We start from the raw sequence: 10,190 nt of genomic DNA on the forward strand, positions 1-10,190 counted from the left end.
AGTTTCATGACCTTTACATGCTATTTTAAGTATTTATAAGTTGATATTCATGGATTGTAGAAGCGTATAGCAAATGGGTCATCAATGGATGAATAATGTCATTATTGGATAGTAGTTGGATTGAATCATGGGAATGAATATGTTGATGTTATAAATACGTTATAAATGACTTATAGAACATGAAATAGGTATTGGATACGAAATAATACGACGATGGATTTTTAGTCATAATTATGGGAAATTGAGGTGAAATGATGGAATGCGAATCATGTGAATGAACTACGATTGTTGTTAATGATATTGTGATGATCTTTGTGAATGTTGGGAGTTGATATGGAATGTGGCGGAAAGTAGCATAAACAAAGGAAATGCTGCCCAAATTTCTATAGCTTTAGTAAGTATGTTTTCACGATTATATAGCTAATGTCGATACGAATTCCATTGAAGGTAAACGAGTGCATTAAAGGAGAACGAGCAAGCGATAGAATAGCTAAACGACAAAGGTATGTGAGGCTAGCCCTTTCTTTCTAAGGCATGAGTCCTATGGCATGAATTTCCTCCTTTACTATGAATGTTCTATTTACAAGAAAGCTATGAGTTCTTGTTTAGAAAGATCATACGAGATAAGAGATATGCTACAGCAAGATAACGATAATGATAAGCTAAAGTCTAGAAATGCTATAGTTATGATATGATGTTCCTATTGAGCAAATGAAGCCATCCACAGTCCATTGATGTTGATCATTATATACACTCACCTTATGTTTGTTCCTTCAAGGTGAGGCAGAATACTTATGAATGCTCATAATGACATCGGGGGTTCACGACCTTATGTCACCCCGATAAAGTATGGTTATCTATGAGTCCCTATGCGTATCTTGCGTAGAAGTATGTTATGATATGTATATTATGATAAGCATGTATGACAAATGTATTATGATGAGCATATGATGATATTACACCACTAATTAGAGCGTGAGATGATATACCGGACGCGGGAGGCACGGGTTGCGGCTAATGCTATTGCTAATATTATTGATTACCACACCGCACCTATATGGTCGGGCAGCTTATACATTTATGCATATATGAGATGATGATGAGTATTAAAGTAAGCCAGTATGTATGATATCCTTTATGATTCAGTCAGTTACAGATTGCTCCTTATTAATGCCTCCTTATTTCATGGATATTTCATTATTGTTTATGCCTTACATACTCAGTACAATATTCGTACTGACGTCCTTTCTTCGGACGCTGTGTTCATGCCCACAGGTAGACAGAGAGGTGATCCAGACTCATAGGAGCTAGCAGCTGATTAGAGAGCACTCCATTTTTCGGAGGTGCCACAGATTATTCTTTTGGTACATATATATGTATATATTCATGATTGGGCACGATGGGGTCCTGTCTCGTCTATATGTCTAGTACAGTAGAGGCTCGTAGATACGCAGTGTGGGTAGTCTGGTCCCATGGCTTTTATGTATATGCATGTATATATATCATTTTGATAGCCGAAGGGCTAATGTTTATAAAAGCTAATGTATTTCAGAAAATGACAGTTTTATATGATTACGAGCATATAGTATGAATGAGAGCAGATAAGTAGCAGCATGAGCGGTGTTCGGTGGTTAGCCCCGGATACCCGTCGCGGCCCGTAGTTCGAGTCGTGACAATGTTCTTCTTGGTGGCAGGAAGACTCGCTTGAGCATGAGTTGTCCGATCTGGAAGAGTCGAGCTCTGACCCGTTTGTTGAAGGCTCGAGATATTCTTGCATGTATAGCTGCCCATGGCATATTGCCAACATTCTCTTCTCCTCTATCATAGCCAGTTGTTCATAACGATTTTTAAGCCATTCCATATTTTGCAGCTCCGCCTCTTGGATGATCCAGAGCGAAGGGATCTCGACTTCTACGAGTTTGACCGCCATGTACCGTAGACAAGGAGGTATGCAGTTGCCCTGATAGAAGTGTGGGTCGTCGTTCGGTACCCCAACAAAGCATAAGGCATTTGTTCATGCCAATCCCGGTAGTTGTCGATCATCTTTCTCTGGATTCTATTGATGTTCTTGTTAGGAGCCTCTACGGCTCCATTCATCTGTGGTTGGTAGGCAGTAGAGTTTCTGTGCGTTATCTTGAATTGTTCCCAAACGTCCTTCATCAAATGACTATTTAAATTGGCACCATTGTCCGTGATGATGGATTCCGATACACTGAAAGCGCATATCGTTGATCGACAAAGTCGGCCACGACTTTTTTGGTCACTTACTTGTGGGAAGTGGCTTCCACCCATTTGGTAAATTAGTCAATGGCGAATAAAATGAAGTGGTGTCCGTTGGAGGCCGGGGCTCGATGGGTCCTAATCAATCAGGCGATAAAGTAAAAGAGATATAAAGGTATGTGAGGCTAGTCCCCTTCTTTCAAAGGCACGATTTCTATATTATGATTTCTTTTCTATATTCCCATGACCTTCTTACATCCTTAGCGATGGAAGTTAAAGATCCTTAAGAGCTCCCTATGAAACAGAGATGAGATATATTTTATGAGAATGATGCTTTCGTGAAATTGACAATCCTATGTTTATGATTTCAGTGATGTTACTTCTTGTTGTTGCCTCAACTCATGATATTAGTTCTTTCGAGGCGAGACATAGCAATGATGATTGTTTCATAACGTAATCGGAGGTTACCGACATTACATCACTCCGATAGAGTACAACTTTTATTTGAGCTCTTATGCATGCTTCATGATAAGTATATATATGTATAATTACACCGTGCCTATTTGGCCGGGCATGACACCACTTCATTGGGCGACTTATGGTCAATGATAACACCGTGCCCATTTGGTCAGGTATGACACCACTAGTGGGCGGCGTGAGATGATTACTCCGGACGCGGGCTAATGATGTTATTGATTCAGACAGTTTATGCATGTATGTATGATACGTTTTAAAGGTAAAAGTGAGCATGCATGATTCCGCCTCAAGAGGAAAGTAGTTAAAGTTATCTTTTCTTCTTATGCTTTCTATATTCCTTATTATGTTACCATACATGCCTTCCATACTCAGTACATTGTTCGTACTGGCGTCCTTTTCTTTATGGACGCTGTGTTCATGCCCACAGGTAGACAGGGAGACGGTGCGACGCCAGAGCTTACTCGGTGGTTGTAGGGGGAGCACCCCCTACTCCGGAGGTGCAACCTATTGCTATGTTCTTTTGTGTACATGTTTGGGGCATGGCGGGATCTTGTCCCGTGCTTATGACTTCAGTATTCCAGTTAAAGGCTCGTAGATGCTTATGTGTGGGTTGTAGATCTTTGTGTGACCTCCCTCATTGTAGATCTTGTACATCATTTTTTGTAGCCCTTTGGGCCTATGTATATATATATGTATATGTTTAGGGAGATATTTGGAGCTTGTTTCATGATAAATGGTGCTCGGCAGTCAGCTCCGGGTACCCGTCATAGCCCTCTAGTTGGGTCGTGACAAAAGTAGTATCAGAGCAGTTCTGTCCTAGGGTGTGTCTACGAGCCGTGTCCAGTAGAGTCTTGTTTATGGGTGTGAAGCGCCCCACATTTATAAACAAGAGGTTGCGGGGTATTTAGGAAAAATGACCGTCTTCCTTCTTTATAGATCGTGCGGTAGAGCTGTGTTATAAGATTTCCTTTTCCCTAATTGTGCGTTATGATTTCAGCAATTCCAGTAAAGAGAAAAGCGACGGCCGCCCAGAAAGGCAAGACTACGGCAGGAAGGCGGGTTGAACAGGAGCCACCGGTAGATATAGAGGAGGGTGAGTCCCATAATGAAACTCTATCTCATACCTCTCACACTCCGTCGGTTTCAGAGGAGCAGGAAGGGGCCTTAGCTCCAACTCTGGTGCCTCCAGTTCCTCCACCGGGTGCTTCAGATCAGTAGATGATCGAGGCTATTCAGTTGCTGACCCAGTTAGTTGTTGCACAGGCCCAGCGGCAGAGTGCGGGTTCGAGTGACAGAGCCACTAGTGCTAGAGCCCGTGATTTTATGAGTTTGAACCCGCCAGAATTTTTTGGGTTGAAGCTGGATGAAGACCCGCAAGGTTTTATAGATGAGATGTTGAGGACGCTGAGGATTATACATGCTTCTGATACGGAGTCCGTGGAGTTGGCATCTTATAGGCTTCATGATGTGGCAGTTTTTTGGTATAACAATTGAATTTCTTTAAGAGGGGAAAATGCACCTCTCCCATTGTAAGCGAGAGTTCGTAAATGCTTTCATCCGTCATTATTTGCCACCCGAGGTCCATCGGGCTCGAGCTGATAGGTTCTTGAATTTAAAGCAAGGGAATATGAGTGCTCGGGAGTATAGCCTCCGTTTCAATTCATTGGCCCGGTATGCTCCAACCATGGTAGCCGATATGGGAGATCAGGTGCATAGATTTGTGAATAGCCTAGGGCCACATTTGTTCAAGGATTGTTTGACAGCTTCACTTCAGGATGGGATGGACATCTCCCGTATTTAGGCCCACGCTCAAAATTTAGAAGAGCAGCAGCAGCCACCCCATGGTGAGTGCGATATTGATAGAGGGCAGAGCAAGAGGGCCAGATCTGCTGGTGCTAGTAGCGAGTATAGAGGGGGTCAGAGGCAGTCTTATTCTAGATATTCAGGTCAGTCTGTGACTAGTGCACCTCCTTGGTTTGCGGGCAGGATATTTGATCGCCCCATTTATTCTGGTCTGGGTCAGAGTTCGTGGGTCTCATGTCCCCAGTTTGGAGGTAATCCTAGTCAGAGGAGACCACCAGTTCCACGATGCAGCCAGTGCAGAAAGTTACATTCGGGTCCGTGTAGCCAAGGATCAGACGCTTGTTATGCCTGTGGTCAGGTTGGGCATATGATGCGTGATTGCCCGTCGATGGGTGGTAGAGTTGGGGCTCAGCCTACGGGATCAGTAGCAGGTTCTTCTTCATCTGTGCACCCTATAGGGCAGACAACCCAGGCTTCAGCAGGTCGTGGCAGGGGCCGAGGGGGAGCTCTCAGTTTGAGTGGCCCTCAGCAATCCCTTATTTATATTTTAGCCAGACGGCAGGATCTTGAGTCCTCCCCTGATGTGGTTACAGGTATACTATCCATATTTTCCCATGATGTCTATGCATTGAATGATCTGGGTTCTACCTTGTCATATATTACCCCCTATGTTGTTAGTCGTATCGGGTTGAAACCCGAGCCAATAAAACCTTTTGAGGTATCCACTCCTGTTGGTGATCCGGTAATAGCTAGATAAGTATACAAAAATTGTGTGATTGTAGTATATGATCGCCAGACTATAGTTGATTTGATTGAACTAGAAATGTTAGATTCTGATGTGATTATAGGCATGGATTGGTTGGCCTCTTGTTATACTAATGTGGATTGTAGAACGAAAATAGTTCTGTTTCAATTTCCGGGAGAACCAATGCTTGAGTGGAAGGGTAACACAGCATCCCCAAGAGGTAGGTTTATTTCCTACCTTAAGGCAAGGAAGATGATCGCTAAAGGCTATATTTATCATCTAGTCCGAGTTCATGACATCGAAGCACAGCCGCTGACTTTTCAATCCGTCCCGGCAGTAAATGAGTTTCCGGATGTATTTCCAGATGAACTTCCAGGTTTTCCACCGGAATGGGAAATTGATTTTACCATTGATGTGTTGTCAGATGCCGAGCCTATTTCTATATCGCCTTACAGAATGGCTCCTGCAGAATTGAAAGAGCTAGGCACAATTGAAAGATTTGCTCGAGAAAGGATTTATTAAGCCTAGTTCATCGCCATGGGGAGCACCTGTCTTATTCGTAAGAAAGAAAGATGGTTCTCTACGAATGTGCATTAACTATAGGCAGCTAAACAAGGTGACGATAAGGAATAAATATCCACTTCTGAGAATTTATGATTTGTTTGATCAACTACAAGGTACTAAGTGGTTTTCCAAGATTGATCTGAGGTCGGGGTATCATCAATTGAGAGTTAGAGAAGAAGATATTCCGAAAACGCCTTTCAGAACTAGATATGGTCATTATGAATTTCGTGTGATGTCATTTGGGTTGACTAATGCCCCGGCAGTGTTTATGAATCTGATGAATAATGTATTCAGGTCCTTTCTAGATTTATTTGTGATCGTTTTCATTGACGACATTTTGGTATATTCTCGATCAGAAACAGAGCATGCAGACCACTTGCGTATTGTCCTTGGAATTCTTCAGACTCATGAATTGTACGCAAAATTTTCGAAATGTGAGTTTTGGTTGAATTTTGTGACTTTTCTAGGCCATATTATTTCAGCTGATGGTATTCGTGTAGACACTCAAAAGATTGAGGCTGTGAAGACTTGGCCAAGGCCTACAATGCCTACGGAGGTTCGAAGCTTTCTAGGATTGGCAGGTTACTACAAAAGATTTGTAAAAGGGTTTTCTTCTATTTCAGCACCATTGACGAAGTTAACACAGAAATCGGTAAAATTTCAATGGACCAATGCTTGTGAGCATAGCTTCTAAGAATTAAAAGATAGACTGACTTCAGCCCCAGTCCTGACACTTCTAGAAGGATCAGAGGGTTATGTTGTTTATTGTGATGCCTCCGGTGTTGGGTTAGGCTGTGTGTTAATGTAGCACGGCAAGGTTATTGCCTATGCTTCCAGGCAACTACGAAAACATGAAAAGAATTATCCGACCCATGATCTTGAATTGGCTACAGTTATTCATGCTTTGAAGATATGGAGACATTATTTGTATGGTGTTCATTTTGATATTTATACAGATCATAATAGTCTCCAGTATATTTTCAAGCAGAAGGAGTTGAATCTTCGGCAAAGGCGATGGTTAGAACTATTAAAGGACTACGATGTGAGTATTTTATATCATCACGGAAAGGCGAATGTGGTGGCTCTCTTAGCCGCAAATCCATGGGCAGTATGTGTTATGTTCAGCCGGAGAAGAAAGAATTAGTTCGTTAGCTCCACCAATTAGCTAACCTAGGAGTCCGCTTAATGGACTGGGGTAATGTAGGAGTTGTTGTTCATAACCCAACTGTTTCATCCCTAGATATGGAGGTGAGAGAGCGCCAATACGAAGATCCCCAGTTGAGCCACTATAGGGATACATTCCCTGAGAAAGAGAAGTCGCCATTCGAGGTTTCTACAGATGGGGTTCTCAGGTATCGAGGAAGACTGTGTGTGCCAGATGTAGCAGGACTGTGTCGTCAGATTCTGGAAGAAGCTCATTACTACCGTTATTCTATCCACCCAGGAGCGACAAAGATGTACCACGATCTCAAGTTAATGTATTGGTGGGATGGAATGAAGAAAAATATAGCAGAGTTTGTAGCTCAATGTCCAAATTGCCAACAAGTGAAGATTGAGCCTCAAAAGCCAGGAGGATTATTGCAAGCTATGGAAATTCCAACCTAGAAATGGGAGGTGATCAACATGGATTTTATTGTAAGTTCACCCCGTTCCCGGCGCAAGTATGACTCCATATGGATGATTGTTGACCAACTCACGAAATCGGCTCATTTTCTTCTAGTCAGGACCACATATTCAGCAGAAGATTATGCAAGGTTATATCTTAAGGAAATAGTGCGACTTCATGGTGTCCCAGTATCTCTTATCACAGATAGAGGAGCACAATTTACTGCTAAATTCTGGAAGTCTTTCCAAGAAGGTTTGGGAACTCAAGTGAAGCTTAGCACAACATTTCATCCACAGACGATGGGCAAGTTGAACGTACTATTCAGACCTTAAAAGATATGTTACGGGCATGTGTGTTGGATTTCGGAGGTAATTGGGATGATCATTTGCCACTTATTAAGTTTTCCTACAACAACAGCTGCCATTGTTATGGGTGTTATTATTGATGTTTGGGAGTTGTTTATTATATGGAAGAAGTTGTTGAAACAAAGGAAATACTGCCCAATTGTCGTTAGCTTTTAGTCGCCTTAGCTTAGTCTTAAGCATGTTTCTAATGATCTAACGTAATACGAATTCTCTTAAATGTAGAGTTGTGAGCTTAGAGGGAGAACGCTTAGTCGTTAAGGAGACTTAAAGGTATGTTAAGGCTAGTCCCTTTCTTTCAAAAGGTATGATTCCTATGTTATGATTCCATATATGTTTCCATAACCTCCTTACTTCTAAAAGTTAGAAGTTCATGATTCTTAAAAGCTTCTTATGACACTAAAGATGAGATGTTCCATGATAATGATGCTATTATGAGCTTGATAATCCTACCTTTATGATTTCATTGATGTTATTTCTTGTTGTTGCCTTACCTCATGATATTAGTTCCTTCAAGATGAGACATAGCAATAATGATTATTCTATAATGTAATCAGAGGTTCCCGACCTTACGTCACTCCGATAGAGTTGTAGCTTTCACTTGGGCTCTCAAGCATGCTATGTATAGTATATGATGTACATGGATATATGAGTATGTATACATGGGATATGGGAAAAAGGATGAGGCGTTATATACGCAATACCACCTGATCAGTTGGCATATTATGATATCGTCCCGGACGCGGGATATATGGATAAATGGATCGGGCCGTTCGTTCCACGGCAATATATAGATGTATAATGAATATACGGATAAATGGATCGAGCTTCACGTTCCGCAGCAATATATGATACATGATACGATGGATCGGCTGTACGTTCCGCAGCATAAATGATATATATATATATATATATATATATATATATATATGTATATGTATATATATATGAGTGTATGTATGAAAGATGTTAGAGAAAGGTAACATGCATGATATCCGCCTTCAGAGGCTAGCAGTACAGGTTATCTCCTTATCTCCTGTTTCCTTACTTCTTTATGATGTTATTATTCATGCGTTACATACTCAGTACATGATTCGTACTGACGTCCTTTCTTTTATGGATGCTGCGTTCATGCCCGCAGGCAGACAAGGAGATGGCACAGACTCCTAGAAGCTTTATCAGCAACTATACAGGAGCACTCCACTACAACAAAATTGCCGCTTATTGGTATATTCTTTTGTGTACATATTGGGGCATGGCGGGGTCCTGTCTCGTCCTTATGATTTCAGTACTCCAATTAGAGGCTCATGGATACTCATGTGTGGGTAGTAGATGTTATGTGGCCTTTTCAGTGTATATTTTGCATATCATTTTGTATCCTCGTGGGCTTATATATACATATATATACGCATATTCTTGGGAGATGTGTAGTAATCATTTCATAGTAAGTTTTACTTTGAGAAGTTGTATTTGGTCAGGTTGAGTATGATAATTAAGCATGGCAAGTGGTGCTCAGTAGCCAGCTCCGGGTACCCGTAATGACCCTCTGGTTGGGCCGTGACAATAGTTTTGATCAGCAGCTGCCACGGCTACCTGTTGACTTGCAAGCATCTCTTCTTACTTGCTGATAGACAATTCTCTTGTCCAACTATGGCACCTTCCTTTGCTTACTTCTTTGGTGTCGTTTTGGGCTATCCTTTCTCATACTCGTCGATCTCACATACGCACCACATCATCTCTTTGTAGTCTACTGATCAGACCCCTTGATGCCTCACAATCTCATCATAGTTACTTCCACAATAGCATTTTGTTGTTGATGTACCCCTACTTTTAACGGTTAGCTACTTTAAATCATCCATTCTAATTCCTTTCCAAAACTAACTATAACAATAACCTCAACACAATCCCTTATACACGTACATGCACAATGTTTCCTCACCATCTTTATTATTCCTCGTAGCAGGGTTACACTTATGATAAGCTAGTAATCATAGTTCAAACCGATTCACGACTCAAAATATATTCGAACTCATATTGGAACTTTTCCTTTACTTTCTTCTCATCAAATTTTGCAATGTAGATCTATAAGTATAGGATTAAGGTAAACTCTTACTTTACCCCAAATTCCTTCCAACATGAGCACGCTCGTTCTTGATTTCCTTGTACCAGTGATTATTCAATTAGCGTTTATTCTTCGTTGACTTTCTATCGCTACCCTTACATCCTTTTTCTTATTGGCCATTTCTTCGCGATGATTGTTCATATAGTTCTATGTACACGCTCTCGTATTCGACATCGCCGGCGACTTATGAAATACTTTCTACTCCCCGGCAGTACCGCTATCTTGTTACCTATGAGCACACTACCTTCCTCCTCTTTGAAGATCGCTGCCTGCCTATAATTATCCTTTTTG

Source organism: Lycium ferocissimum, chromosome 11, assembly GCF_029784015.1.
Source record: "Lycium ferocissimum isolate CSIRO_LF1 chromosome 11, AGI_CSIRO_Lferr_CH_V1, whole genome shotgun sequence".
Classification (NCBI taxonomy): domain Eukaryota; kingdom Viridiplantae; phylum Streptophyta; class Magnoliopsida; order Solanales; family Solanaceae; genus Lycium; species Lycium ferocissimum.